This window comes from Cupressus sempervirens, chromosome 10 (assembly GCF_028749045.1).
Source record: "Cupressus sempervirens isolate cs-2001-9-10 chromosome 10, ASM2874904v1, whole genome shotgun sequence".
Classification (NCBI taxonomy): domain Eukaryota; kingdom Viridiplantae; phylum Streptophyta; class Pinopsida; order Cupressales; family Cupressaceae; genus Cupressus; species Cupressus sempervirens.
In genome coordinates, this window is record NC_143127.1 from 146,869,326 (window position 1) to 146,886,229 (window position 16,904).

Here is a 16,904-nt window from a genome sequence, read left to right on the forward strand (position 1 = left end):
CTAATATAAATATTCCTTGTTAGAGGATAGACCCTATTAGGAGTCTGGTACAACACTCAATACATATGAGTACCTATTAGGAGACTTTGAATCCCTATTAGTAGATTCCAACCCTGTTAGGAGTTGTTGAAGATATAGCTGAACCCACTGCCCAAACATCTTCAAAGTTAAGATCAAAGAACCCACTGTCCAAATGATCTTTGTATTATTCCTTGCAAAATAATAGAACTGAAATGTACTTCCTTCCTATATCTCTATCCTAACAACTAGACTTTTTGTCCTTCATATCTTGTAGCCAGATGTCATACTATGCATACAATGATCCCTTGGATCACTTATACGCATTCAGTAAGCATTCTGCTCCTTCTTGCTTTGCACACTAATCCTTCGCATTCCACTTGGTCTTCTACTCCAAGATTACTTTACAAATAAGGAAAACAACTTTCCTTTATACCTTATCTTCATAATAATTTCTTAAGTCAGCCTTGAGGCTTTCCTAATTAATTAAAATAAGATAATTAATTAATTCACAATTACAACAACACTGACGGCTCACAGTCTATGCAAAACTTTACATGTGTGAAACCATGTCTTTCGCACATGTTGGTGTCACCATATGATTGTCCTCTATCATTTTTATTTGTGCATCACATTCATTACATATCAAATGAAGGATAGTGATAGATCACCAAAACTCTATTTTCCAATGCTCTATTTTTGCACTGCTTTTAGTAAAACAAGTGTAACTTCTGTACAACATCAAGTCAAACTTAGTCCTTTGAACCATGTCATTAGGACAACCTCAGAAACATGTCCTCTACTACACATGATCTGAAATATCCTCAGCTTCTAGGCATCTTAAGACTACTGACTGTTATTCTTCTAGTCTTAACATAATTACTGCTATGTTGACATCAATGACAAATGCAGTTATGAATGCAACATATCAATACTCTTCAATGCTTAGGATACTCCCCCAATGTAGTATCATAAACATTCATGCTAAAAATCTCCCCCTTTGGCATTGATGGCAACATAGATGAAAAATATCTAAGTTCCAAGAATACCAAATAGTACTCTGTTGCTGACATCTTCTCAAATCCTCTTCATCAATCAAATCTAAAACCCTCTGGAACACTTCTATATTCTTCTTCTTCTTTTCAGGTTGCATTTGCGCACTTACACTTTCTTTTGCGCACTTGCATATCCTTCTGCACACTTACATGAATCTTTCTAAATCTCCCTAAAGAGATAACTCTCTCATTGCCATCTCAACATGTGTTTTTCTTCTCTTTCTTATGTGCATTCTTTCAATATGTTTTTCATGTACATTCCCTCCCCCATTGACATGAATGTCAAAGGTGTCAATCAAAATACAACTTGTTACATACCAATTGCTAATCAACTGGTCAATTTATTAACTAGCTCAAGTGTCCAAAGACATTGTTCAATATCAATTACCAAGAGTCATTCATGACCCAGTACATACTAGATACTCCCCCATACAAGAAGCATCAACATTCAATCCAGTCTGACCATAGTGCTTTGTACCACTGGATTGATGCACTCCTTGCATCAACTACTCTAAAGTAGGTAGGGGCATAACCCCTAGCATACCTCTTAAGTACTCAAAAGTATCTTTAGGCAAAGGCTTCGTAAAGATACCTATAATCTAATCTTTAGAACTTACATACTCCAACCTTATTTCTTTCTCTATTGCCTTCTCTCAAAACATGATACTATATGGATATGTTCTTTGTCTTAAATTGAAATATTGAATTCTTAGACATACTTCTTGTACTTGTGTTATCATAGTAAATGATAATAGGCTATATAAACTCAATTCCAATATCCTTCAACATTTGTTTCATCCACATAACTTAATTATAGTTATTTGCCACTACAACATACTCTGCCTCAGTTGTACTCTGAGATATACAATCATGTTTATTGCTCAACCAAGAAATCAATCTTCCTCCAAGAAAGAATGCTCCACCACTAGTGCTCATACTCCCTGCCCAATCTGCATTCGTATATGCGCACAAGGTGAAATCACTTGATCTATCATACCAAATTCCATAATCAGATGTACCTTTCAAATATCTGAATATCCTTTTTATTGCTACATAATAATACTCTTTAGGATCAACTTGAAATTTTGCTACAATCTCGACTACATTTGCTATATCTGGTTTGGTGTGAGTTAGATATTTCAATCCTCCAATCATAGATCTATACTTTTTCTGCTCAACTATAGGTGTCTCATCTTTGCCGGATAACTTGTGACCAGTTATCATGGGTGTGATGTGAATATCAGGATTTAGCTGTGTGATTTTTTGAGTCAAACTCATGGACCCATATTTCATGAGTAGTGATTCAACATGAATCCATCTCTCATGAGAATAAATGGAACACTTAACACTCATTGGATCTAGGTGATGCTCACATCATGGGCGTACCAACTAGTTTGCAACTTTTCAAACCAAATCATTTTAACAAATATTTCAAATATTTAATTTGTGAAATAAATATCTCTTCTTTGTTCTGCACAATCTACAATCCTAGGAAAAACTTCATTTCCCCTATCATGCTCATTTCAAATTCATTTTTCATGTCTTCAGCAAACTTGTCACTTTCTTCATCATTTCCTCCAAATATTATGTCATCCACAAATATTACAATGATAAATAGACCATCATCAATTTTTCTCAAATATAAATTACCATCTGTTGTACCTTTGATAAATCCAAGCTTTGATAAATACCTATCCAACCTTGCATACCAAGTTCTAGGTGCTTGCTTCATACCATACATTGCTTTCTTTAATCTGCATACAAAATCTTTATCTTCTGCTAGAGGGAATCCATTAGGTTGTTCAATATAGACTTCTTCAAGTTCTCCATTAAGAAAAGCTTACTTGACATCCATCTAATAAACCTTGAAATTCTTACTTGTTGCATAAGCCAAGAACATCCTTATTGCTTCCATTCTTGCTATGGGTGCATAGGTTTCTTCATAATCTATTCCTTCTTGCTGTGAGTATCCTTTGCAAACAAGTCTTGTTTTATTTCTCACAACTTCTCCTTGCTCATTCATCTTATTTTTGAATACCCATTTGGTTCCTATCACATTCTTCTCTTTAAGTCTAGGAACTAACTCCCATGTCTCATTCTTCACAATCTAATCTAGTTCTTCTTTCATAGCTTGCATCTAATGATCATCTTTAGATGCCTCATCAGTGCTCTTAGGTTCCACTTAAGAAATTAGACACAATTCCTCATTTACTTTTTTCCTTTTCATTGCACCTTTATCCTTGCTCCCAATTATCTGCTATGGAGGGTGATTCTTTGTCATGTTTCTACTAGAAGTAGGAGTTGACATCTCAACTCTTATCTCTTCTTTAGGTTAAGAACTTTGTTCTTCTCTATGCTCAATAGATACATCATTTTGCAATTCATTGTTAGTCTCAAAAAGAACTTCAGCATACTGTCTAACAAATCCAGAATTATCCTCTTCTTCATCAAAATTATAATCTACCATCTTACCTTTAGTACCAAACTTTTCATCAATTTTTACAATTGTGCACTCAACTATTGTCTTAGTTCTATAGTTGAAACATCTATATGCTTTGATTTTTCATGAATAACCAAGAAACATACCTTCATTGCTTCTAGGATCAAACTTACCAATATCATCATCTCTCTTTATGTAACACTTACTTCCAAATATTCTAAAATACTTGACTGATATGAATGACCAAACCATAACTCATAAGGTGTCTTGCTCATACCTTTTATGATTTGTACTCTATTCGAAGTATATATTGCATTGTTAATTGCTTCTCTCCAAAATGTCTTTGAGACATCATTCTCAAATAGCATTGCTCTTATTGCTTCTGTTATTGACTTGTTCCTTCTTTCAGCAATTTCATTATGTTTAGGTATTCTACATGAAGATAATTGTCTTTTGATTCCATTCTCTTCATAGAACATGTTGAACTCTCTAGAAGTGAACTCTCCTCCTCTATCTGATCTTAAACACTTAATCTTAACACCAAATTCATTTTCAACTCTATTCTTGAATATTTTAAATTTCTCAAAAGATTCAGACTTCTCTTTAATAAATGCTACCCACATCATCCTAGTAAAATCATCAACAAAAATTATAAAAGTACGTTTCACCATAGAATCCTCTGGATCTTGTAGGACCACTCAAATCTGTGTGAAAAATCTCCAATTTCTCTATTGTAGAGAACTTCTTGCTAGGAAAAGATACTTTCCTTTACTTAGCCAAAATACTTTCCTTGTAGATAACATTAGTAGGCTTGACAATCTTAAGCAGATCTCTCACTACAAATGTACTGCTAACTTTCACAATATTATCAAAATTTATATTACAAAACTTTCTATACCATAACCAACTATTATCAACCTTTGCAACCAAATATGTTATTTCAATAGGATTCAACTGAAATACATTACCTCTTGATCTAGTTCCAATACCAATCAACTTACCATCTTTGTCTTTGATAATGCAAGTATTTTCTGTGAATTGCAACAGATATCCCTTGTCTACCAATTGTCCAACACTTAGCAAATTATGTTTCAAACCATCAAAAAAGTAAACATCATCAATGTTAGTTTTACCATTAAGAGTAACAGATCCAATCCCTATAATATGACAGGTTGCATTGTTACCAACTCTAACAATACCTCCATCACGATTTCTAAACCTAACAAATTTATTCACATCACTAGTCATGTGATGTGAACATCCACTATTAATTACCCAATCTAATTTCTTCTCAACTTGGGTAACTAGAGCTTTCTCTTCTCTAATTTCTCTATCAAGTGTATCTTCCTTAATAACCACAAATCCTAATTCATCATCACTTTCATTTTGATCTTTTCCATCAGATTCTTCATCCTCATTATCATATAAACAATTTCTATCCTTATCTCTTCTAGGCTTGAATTTTCCTCTAAATTTTTCTCCCTTTTTAGGACATTTAGATGCATAATGACCATATTCATCACAAGTCCAACATTAAAAAATTTTCTTACCATCTTTCTCTCTTCTTACGAGAAGGGCTATTCCTTCTTCAATCTTCTTATCTTCTTCAAATCTGCTACTACTGGCAAAATCTCCTCTTGCATTTGTACTTCTTGATAGATTAGGTTGAATGTTCCTATCGCTGAAAGTTATCTCAGCTCTAGCTAATTCTCCAAACCGTCTCATTTCTATTCCTACAGATTCTAATCTTCCAAGCACAATTTCCTTTGTGAAATATTTGGTGCAGAACATTACTAGCTGAATCATCTAAGTTGTTTTCTTGAATAGTGGTGATAAAATTTTCAAAATCTTCCATATAACCTCATCATCTTGTTTAGTTCCAGCAAGAGATAGAATACCTACAACAATTTCTGATATTCTTCCTACATAATTTATGATGGATTCATCTTTCATCATCTTAGCATCTTGAAATGCGCAAATCCAACTTTGCAATTTCATTCTTTTTGCATGTTCATCACCTTCAAAAGTAACTTGTAATCTTTCCTATTTTCATGAGAAGTTTGGAATGTCTTTACCTGATTGTATTCATTCTCTGGAAGAGATGATAGTAGGGCTTTTATGGCTCTCATGTTACACATGAATAGATCTCTCTTTACTTCACTGCATTCTTCAATCTTTCCTTCTTCCACAATTTTCTTCTCACTCTTTGTCAAAATCCAATAGCCCGGACCCATGCACAACAAATGAGTATTCATCTTTTCCTTTCAACTATCATAGTTGGCCCCATTGAATCTCAGACTATCTTTCCTGAACATATTCGTCATTGATCTCCCAAAGTTGTTAAGCCTTATCTTCAAGAACCTAATGCTCTGATACCAATTGTTAGAATATGTATTCTACTGATATAACTGAGAGGGGGGTTGAATCAGTTATCCAACTATCATCAAAAACATTAACCTTAACAAATTTAACCATGTGATTAATATAAATTGAAACCACAACAAGATACTCATACACAATTAACACCAGATGTGTTCGCTAGGGAAAACCCCAGTGGGGATGGTACCTACAAGATGATGTACTAATGGGAGACTTTGAATCCCTGTCAGAAGATTCCAACCCTGTTAGGAATTGTGGAAGACAGCTGGACCCACTGCCCAAATAACTTCAAGGTTACGATCAAAGAACCCACTGTCCAAATGATCTTTGTATTATTCCTTGCAGAATAATAGAACTGAAATGTACTTCCTTCCTCTATCTTTGTCTTGTCAACCAGACTTTTGTTCCTTCTGATCTTGTAACCAGATCTCATACTGCACATCCAATGATCCCTAAAATCACTTGCACACATTCAGTAAGTATTCTACTCCTTCTTGCCTTGCGCACTAATCCTTCACATTCTACTTGGTCCTTTGCTCCAAGCTTACTTGACAAATAAGGAAAACAACTTTCCTTTATATCTTATCTTCATAATAATTCCTTGAGTTGGCCTTGAGGCTTTCCCAATTAATTAAAATAAGATAATTAATTAATTCACAATTATAACAACACTGTCGGCTCACAGTCTATACAAAACTTTACATGTGTGAAAGTACATCTTGTGCACATGCTGGCATCACCACGCAATCGTTCTCTATCACTATTATTTGTGCATCACCTTCATTACATCTCAGATGAAGGATAGTGATAGATCATCAAAACTTTGTTTTCCAATGCTCTATTTATGCACTGGTTTTAGTAAAACAAGTGTAAAATCCATACAACATCAAGTCACACTTAGTCCTTTGAACTATGTCATCAAGAGAACCTCATGAACATGTCCTCTACTACGCATCATCTGAAACATCCTCATCTTCTGCGCATCTTAAGATTACTAACTACTTTTCCTCTAGTCTTAACATAACTATTGTTGTGTTGACATCAATGACAAGTGTAGTCATGAATGCAACATATCAATACTCTTCAATACTTAGGATACTCCCCCAATGTAGTATCATCGACATTCATGCTAACAAAGTGGTGCATCATGTAGATCCTGACTAGCAGGTGACTACGATTCCCTCTGTCAACTACATCAGAAACATCAAACATAAAGTAAAACATAGAAGTACACCATACACATGCAAGTATGGGGTAACCATAAAAACTGCATATAAACCATTCATCTAACTAATCATCATGAAATAATGGAAATCACTATATGAACCTACATTTATCATCATCGAAATAATCATGTACACATGAAATAATTGAGTATCAAGTAGCTCATCAAATATAAAAACTAAGTATTAAATAACATTTAATAAAATCTAGTAACCAAGTACCGCTAATCATAAAACATAACCATAAATTGGCCTAAAAGAATTCGACAATAATAACATGAAAAGAAAACTAGGGGTTGGCATTACACAATTCACAAAACTAATCTTTGTTACCAATTGAAGGGAAATGAGAGCATCCCAGAAAGTTATTTAAGATCAGTATGTGCATCTAGTAACCAATGATTTCTTCAATAGATTATAATAAGCAAATACAAGTGCATACTATTATGCCATAAAAGTGGAAACAAGCATAGTTGATTTCCAGAATTAAAACCTTAAAAGAAAGTGATTACAATTTACAAATCTAACAAATCTCAGCACCACTATAGCATATAGATTTAATATTCTAGAATCATAAAACTAGAAGAATAAGACATGATAGTAAACACTAATATACATGGGGAAAGCCTTTCTAAGTAGAAAACCACGAACCCCAAAACATCAAACTAATCTATTATTCAACAAGTTACAATACATTTTTAGCCTTCACATGGAGATTTACATCTTGCTCCATCCTAGAGAAAATTTAGCAACATAACCCTATGTTATGAACCTTTCTTCTCTCTCACTCACATCTCTTGAGTAAAACATTATATTTATAGAGTTTTCATGCAAAAGGAAAATGTTTCTAAAGAATCTGCATTCAATGTATTTACAACCTTTAAGAATCTTCCTTTGTGTAGAACTCTTGCATAAAAACAAATCCAAAAGAATATGTTAAACAAGATAAACTTTCTAATTTCTACTACAAGTCTATCCTTATAGAAGATTTGGTCTCCTTTGGCATATTTCCAAAAAATGCATAAATAATTAACCAATAAAATATCGTAAGGTTGATTCACCTTATCCCAACTAAAGGTTGAAAAAAAGAACTTTGAACAAAAGCACAAGTGGTATGGGAATCGATCTTGAAGTTATTGCTTGAGCAAGAGCTTCTAATTCATATGGAAATGGAGGCCAAGAAGCTAGGTGGGTCAAAACTAACCTTCAACCCCAATGACTATTGATTCAACGATCTTGTGCAAATGTAAGAGGAGGAAAAAGGAAAGAACGTAGTAAAATTTGGGTTGAACACCCTTTTTGAATGTTTCCTCAATATTTTGCTTAATTTTACTATGTTTGTGGGTTTCGTTTAGTGGGGTTAGTAACGACATATGCTATTAGTATGAAACTCCATCATTTTGGCAATTATTATAGTCAGATTGTTTAGAATCTATCTATTTTTGTGTTTTTGGATTCAATTGTGTGACTATTTTTCACATCAACATTTTGGATCATGCTTTGTGATCCATCACCAAGATGAAAGAAAAAGAACATAGTCCTTATGTCAAAAAATAGTCACACAATCGATTCCAAAAGCACAAAGTAGATAATTTCAAATGGATTATGGAAATCTTCTTGTTCTTATTGTTCAGAATCTTGTATACTACAACTAGCTTAGAGATGCAAGGTCAAAAGTTTTATGTGTGTGTGTGTGTGTGTGTGTGTGTAATAGCTCCAAATATAAATAAAGAGTGTAATGGACACCCAGGAATGCCCAAAAGCTGAACCAACTGCTGAAATTATATTAATTCTAAAAATGCTGCAATCAAGTACAAAGAGATGTATTCCAAAGGCCAAACCCTAAGGGAATGACGTCTAGAATGTTACAACAGAGAATGAACGTCCCCTATTGCCAAAAAAGAGTGTGATTCACACATCCAAGCTGCTATCAAATGCAAGTCATAATCATTCGATATAATAATCTCATGCTAAACAATGAGACTCTCACCCCTATTTATCCTATTCCTTCACCCTTCTAGAAAGAACTAAAACATTAATTAATTGCAAGTGCTAGAAGCTTCCCCCTTCCAATAATTAATGCACTCTCTAGAAACTCCTCTCTTGCAATAATTAATTGTGCTTCTAGAGGCTTCCACCTTTCCAATAATTAATACACACTCTAGACGCATCTCCTTTGTAATACAATAATTAATTAAATTAATTAAATATAAAGCCACCTTTTAATTTTAATTTATTTAATGACTTTATAAGAAATTAATTTAATTTTTTCTTATCCTCCACTTAGACTTTGGAGAACGTGAAGGCCAAAAGATGGGATCATTACAAATCCGCCCTCCTTGAAATTGCTTGTCCTCAAGCAATTAAGTAACATAATGGACTCCAACCTCCACCTGGATCCCAATATGTGATATCCATATGGAAGTTAAACCAACTGCAAACCCGCATCATCAGGACCAACCCCTATAGCCTAGCATTCAAAACTTGTGCTGATGAAGTCAGAATGTCATCATAAGGATATATTTCGATGCGGCAACACCTATTGTTGATACAGTTAGCATGAGTACATATGGTTCACCTACAACTACATCTTTTTCAATGCATGATGGTGATAATATGCATTCCAGTCCAATATATATTATGTGGATGGATAAAGGGAAGAAGATGTTTCATAGATCTTCTATGGAGTTGCCTTATGATGACATTCTGACTTCATTAGCACAAGTTTTGAATGCTAGGCTACAGGGGTTGGTCCTGATGATGTGGGTTTGCAGTTGGTTTAACTTCCATATGGATATCACATATTGGGATCCAGGTGGAGGTTGGAGTCCATTATGTTACTTAATTGCTTGAGGACAAGCAATTTCAAGGAGGGCGAATTTGTAATGATCCCATCTTTTGGCCTTCACGTTCTCCAAAGTCTAACTGGAGGATAAGAAAAAATTAAATTAATTTCTTATAAAGTCATTAAAAAAAAATTAAAATTAAAAGGTGGCTTTATATTTAATTAATTTAATTAATTATTGTATTACAAAGGAGATGCGTCTAGAGTGTGTATTAATTATTGGAAAGGTGGAAGCAATGGACACCCCTGGATGTCCCAAAAAAACTAAACCAAATTGCTGAAAGGAATTATGTCAAACAGTTTGCATTCAACTTCTTATTTCTCCGTTTAATGTTTTAAACCCCTTATAACTCTGAAAATCAAACGTTTATTTATTTTTTGTGTTTCGTGCATGGAATTGGTATCATACAACATAAACAAGAAAGAAACTACAATGATATGCAAAGTGGAAATGATTGCTGCTAATAAAATGTTATTTTCAAAATTCATAAAACCAAATACATGGCAGATTTATCAACTCACTAATTACTTCAGCAGTATTGACATAATACTCCAGCCCATGCTTTCGAACTTGCTGCTACAATACTTAGTCCTTCAATCAGTCCACTACCTTCATAATACCATTCCCTCAAAGCGGCATAAGCATCGGACAAGTAGTGAAGAAGATATGAGCAAAATACCAAATATGCTTGTAGCCGGAAATGCAACTAAACTGCCTGATAATGAAGCCAATAACAAAGAATTTCAAAGGCCAATCCCCAAGGGAATGACGTCTAGAATGTTACAAGAGAGGATAAACGTCCTCAAATGCCAAGAACGGAGCTGCAACTCACACACCAATTTCTTCTCATATTCAACCCTCATCTGAATCGGAGTGTTGATCCTCCCCTTCTGACTTTGACTCTTCTGCTGAAAAATAATCCATTTGATTTGCCTTAGCCTTGAGAGAACATTTATGAGATAAGTCCCAAGGTTTCATTGTCTAGTCCTTTTGATCCTTCTTTGGGTTTGCTATACTCTTTTTGAAACGGTTTTTTGTCTTTGTCCTTGCGGTAGGAAGAATCTATTGAATGGGTTTTTCCTTTCTATACCGAAGGGGCTAAATCTCGTGCCTTTTTAGTTGCTTCAGCTAAGGTGAGTGGATCATGTCCCTTCACCCAACCTCATAATGGATCAGCAAGACCATCACAAAATAACACCACCAATCTCCTAGGAGAGATATCAGTAACAAGTACAGACAAGTGCTGAAACTCGACAATGTAAGCATCCATAGAACCTGACTGTTTTAACTGTGCTAGCTCCTTGAAATGTAACTCGGGATCCTTAGTGTCAAATCTCTCAATCAATTTTTCGGTGAATTCCTCATAGGATGTAATCTGATTATGCCCCAAAGTCACCATGCCATGATGCCACCATTCATGTGCAACACCATCCAAGTGCATAGTCGCATACTTGATAGCCTCCTCCTCAGGCATAGGATTTAGCTGCAAGTATGTATCTACCTTCTGCACCCAAGCTCGTGCAGTCATCTTCCCTGAAGCATCATAATAAGGTAAAGAAAGTTTTCCAACTTTCTTCCTCAGCTCAAAGTTTTGGTTCCTCCCTCTTGCTTTAGGCATGTGTCTCATCCTCAAGTCCATATTATCTCTAAGAGAAATATCCGCCTGAAACTCCGGTCCACTAGCCTCCCAGTCCCTCCTGAACTGATCCTGTAACTCGGTAATCTGCGGTTCGTTTACTGGTTGAACCAGATCTCTGGGTGGGAAAGTGGGTAGAAGAGGTCTCGAGCTCGCAGTCCGTGTTGGGCGTGCAACGTGTCTAAAGTTATCAGCCTCATTCCCATTGTTGTCGTGTCCATTATTACCATTAATGTTATTCTCAGGACCATTGCTGTTGCCTTGGCCTCCATGGTTATTGTTTCCCCCGTTGTTATTGTTTCCCTCGTTGTTATTGTTTCTATTGTTGGCATCACCTGGATTAATATTGACACCCATCTGTCTAGCCATGAGCTGCAACATCATGTCCATTCGCCTATTCTGCTCCTGCTGCATACGATGCCCCTGCTCTAATGTATCCAGTAACTGTCTCAATAGTACCTCCCCCTGATCTGGACCAGCATTTCTGCCTCCGCCTAATCTTGTATTCCTGTCATCTCAATCACCCATATTATTGTCCTGATCAAAGAATATCTCCTCTGTGTTTGTATGGTTGGATTCAATGTCCACCTGCACAGACGTACTAGACTGTTTGCTTTGCAAGTCTGAAATCCTATTTTGTCTTGCTCTGGTATCGCGGAAATTATAAGACCCCTGTCGCATGCTCAAACATAAATGCTTAGCCTGTGTTTTTACTTATTTCTGATTTTAGTGTTTTGACATTTCATCAAACACTTTTTCCCTCTATCTGGTTGTTCCAAATTTCCTATAAGACCTCCACAGGATGGCAGGACTTATAGCTCTGATACCACCGTAATGGACACCCAGGAATGCCCAAAAGCTGAACCAACTGTTGAAATTATATTAATTCTAAAAATGTTGCAATCAAGTACAAAGAGATGTATTCCAAAGGCCAAACCCTAAAGGAATGACGTCTAGAATGTTACAACAGAGAATGAACGTCTCCTATTGCCAAAAAAGAGTGTGATTCACACATCCAAGCTGTTATCAAACGCAAGTCATAATCATTCGATACAATAATCCCATGCTAAACAATGAGACTCTCACCCCTATTTATCCTATTCCTTCACCCTTCTAGAAAGAACTAGAACATTAATTAATTGCAAGTGCTAGAAGCTTCCCCCTTCCAATAATTAATGCACTCTCTAGAAACTCCTCTCTTGCAATAATTAATTGTGCTTCTAGAGGCTTCCACCTTTCCAATAATTAATACACACTCTAGACGCATCTCCTTTATAATACAATAATTAATTAAATTAATTAAATATAAAGCCACCTTTTAATTTTAATTTATTTAATGATTTTATAAGAAATTAATTTAATTTTTCTTATCCTCCACTTAGACTTTGGAGAACGTGAAGGCCAAAAGATGAGATCATTACAAAGAGATGGTAAAAAAAGAATTTTAAAATTATAAAACATATCTAATATGTACTTTTGATATTTTGTTAATAAAATTCAAACTATTTTCACTAATAAATAAAAATATAAAATAACATTTAACAAACATATATGAAAATTTAACTATTCTTATGAATCAATATTAAAATTTATATTAAAATAATATAATTTTTAAATATGAATTCTTAATATGTACAGCACGAGTTAAAAAACCTTAGTGCTTTTTTAGTTCTTATCTACTTTCTAGCAAGGGTCTGTGCCTATTGTGATGAGACAAAGAAGATAAATTATGTTTAAAATATATTTATTAAGAATATATAAAGATTAAATTTTATAATAAGTAGGGGTAAAAATACATTAGCAAGTAGTGGCATCTATTAATGAACATATGTAACTTGGAATGAAGGAAACAATATTGAAAATTATTAATGAATCAAACAAACAAGGTATTACAAGGATAATTTGAACATGTACTCATATGACTGATAAAGTTGAAAAAGAAGATCTTGCATGATCAAATGTACAAGAATCTAAATTAGTTGATATTTATTTTTAAAACGAGTCTTTGTAATAATAAAGTTTATTGAAATCTGTGTTGGGTCTTTGCTCTATCAAAAGATCAATTTATATCTATTAAAAAGTATACATCTATTTCAATATAGTTGTAATTCTATAATTCGATTTTGACCTTATCCCAAGACAATGTTCTTTTTATTACATTGTGAAATGAATGATAATTTACTTTAGACTTTCTAAATATTTAAGAATTTTGCTATTGACAACCTCTAAAATGTGTCCCTAATAATTGATCCAACAATCTCTAAGAATCAATTTTTTCTCAAACAAACTCTAAAATGTGTCCCTAATAATTGCAAACATGATAACTATAAAAATAGATGGTTAAAAATGAAATAATAGTAGGTAAAGGTAGACTTGACAATGTCTCATCTCCACTCATTTTCAGTACTACAAACCCTAACCATGAACAAAACCCTAACCCTAGGATCTTGTGGCTTCTAGGTCTCTACAGCCTTCTTTTTAGTCTTCTCTCAACTCTGAATGACAAAACAGGGCAACTGAAGTACAATATTCCAGACAATGGGCAGCAACTACGACATTTCAACATTCTCAATCATAGTAGCGGGTTTTGTCAAAATAAAGAGTCAAAATTTCGTGCTAGGGAATGACCTGGTGGACGATCCTTCAACCGTCGTTCCCAATTTTTGCCTCCTGGCTCAATCCGCTGTTTCAGAGAGGCTTTTCATATGGCAGGTCATCTGGAGTTTTTTTTAGTCCTTGTGCTCAGATTTCTGGTTGACTTCGACGCCGAGGTGGGACTCCAGCAGGCAGAGTCTCTCGAATGCCTTGCACAGCTCACAGCGGTAAAGAACTCCATCGTCATTCAGATCTAGGATTTCAAACTTTTCATCGATGATCTTGTTAAAAACCACCTCATTTTGAAACGAATTCCCTCGCCGTCGATGATCTTGTCTGAAATTGATTACTCCTTACCTTGTCTTTACTGCAATGGATTTCTCATGCTTCCTGAATTGGCGAAAGGCTCATTATTTACTCCATTCCAGATCAAGTCTCTGGTTTCAGATTGCCTGATCCATAGTTTCCAACATACCTTCTCTTTGTCTCTTCGTCCACTTGTGCAGTAGGGCATTACTTGAGCACTACTCTCGTCAATGTAGTTCATAACAAAATGGATTGGCTTTAGGATAACCTCGACCGTGGTCGGCTCAATTAGTTTTACTAGCTTTTGGCCGCCATTGAAGCCCTCAACTTGGTGTATTTCATCGTATGTGCTACTCTTTATAAGTACAGCCAATTCCGACCTAGATTTTGAATCCGTCGGTGCCCAGGAGATGAAATGCAAGAATATGCAGGAAAATGAAACCGATTGTAAAATTGCTTCTTCACTTCTGGCCTATTGTGAGGTGGAGTAAAGGAATGATGGAGAATTTGTGGTTACAGGTTTTAATTCATATGGATCAATGACGGCAAATTTATGTGCTTATTGCAGCATAGTTTCCGGTGGAATGTGTTATTGATGGTCAGTTTGGTTTGTGGAATTGTGGACATTGAGATTTTTACAAATATCGAATTAGCCAAATCAAGAATTTGTAAAGCATTACTCTGGACATTGAGATTTCTACAAATATCGAATTAGCCAAATCAAGAATTTGTAAAGCATTACTCTCTTTTTTTATTAGATTAATCAATATAATCCCCTCCTTAAATTTGCTACCAGCCAATTAAAAAATAGAAATTACTCATTAAAAATTAATTTAAAAATAAATTATAATTTTTGAGCTTTAGAAGTTCACAAGTTTTAGTGATAAAAATTAATTGAAAGAGGAATTTGGGAAACTTTTGTTGTTCACACGCAACTTAATCACTTCAAAAAGACTGATTATTTTGACCACTAAGTGTAAATTGATAATTTATATCAAATGATAAAAAAAATTAGTGTTATTTGACATGAGGAAAATAAGGACTACTTCATAAATAATTGCAATTTTCATAAGTATTGATTTTTATTCTCACTAAGTGTCATGATTATTTCTTTTGTGTAATAAAAAATTGAAGTGTATGGAATTATATAATGTTTGATCAAATATTCAATTTTTTACTTCTGAATTGTTTTTCAGTAGCCTCTTCTTTTTAATAAAAAGGGTCATGGTTAGTTTGGTTTGTGGAATTGTAGAAATTGAGATTTCTACAAATCTCAAATTAGCCAAATCAACAATTTGTAAATCTTCAAAATGATTTTTATAAATTTAGTAGAACTATTTGGTTCACTTCAAAGATGAGCGGAGAGATACATTTTCTACATTTGATTCTTGCAATTGGAATTGGAATTGATGCATAAATAAGTTTGGCTTGGGAATGAACAATACACAACAGAATGAAAGCCCTGTAAATCCAACAAATGAAATATATTGATCAACATTGTGGAGTCATTGTCGATGGATGCAACCTTAATGATCTTGTTTCTAGGTGATCATGTTGAGACCCATGAGTGGTGTACACTCGCGGTGTGATTGGATTTATGCAATGGTCTTAGTAGACTGTTCATGCTTATACTTGATTGATGAGATAAAAGTTCATGGTTATCGATAGATATTGTTAGATTTATTCTGATGTGCTTATGCTACAGATATTTACATCGTTCTTGCAATAAACTTTTATTATGGTACAAATGAATGATTTTAAACAGATTATTTTAATAAAATTAATTACATGATTATTTACATGACTTTGTGCACTATTCATTTGGCTATATTATTATCATGCATCTACACTTGCTCGAGTTGTTTATCATACTAGATTTATATCCCCAATTGTGGCACGTGGAGTTATTGATTCAATTGTTCATTCTGAGTTAATGTCATCTGTGTATGAGTGATTATTTGTGTTAATTAAAATAATACACCCTCCAATTAATTGGTAGATCTGAATTCATTATGCATTTGTGATTTCATTTAGGAATTAGTTGTGGTCATGGAAGTTAATAAAATATTGTGATTATTTTTATGAGAATTTTAGATTTGATTAGTTTCTTTTACTTTATTGGCTGATTTTTTTCGTAGTTGAATTCTGACAATTGGAAATTGCCAGCTTTATTTGGGTTAAAGGAGCTAATTAGATTATTTAATTTAAATAATCAAATTTATATGTCACTTTGTAAAAGTGCATAGATTGGCTAAAAGTGAGTTTATTCTCACTACTCACTTTTGAAATTCAACATTTTGGAGCAAATCCTCCAAAACTCTCTTATGAGCATTTGGAAATTTGTTCGTTGTGAGAGCTACACTCATGGGATCATCACGAGGATAGGCTCATTGGATTTAGAGCGGG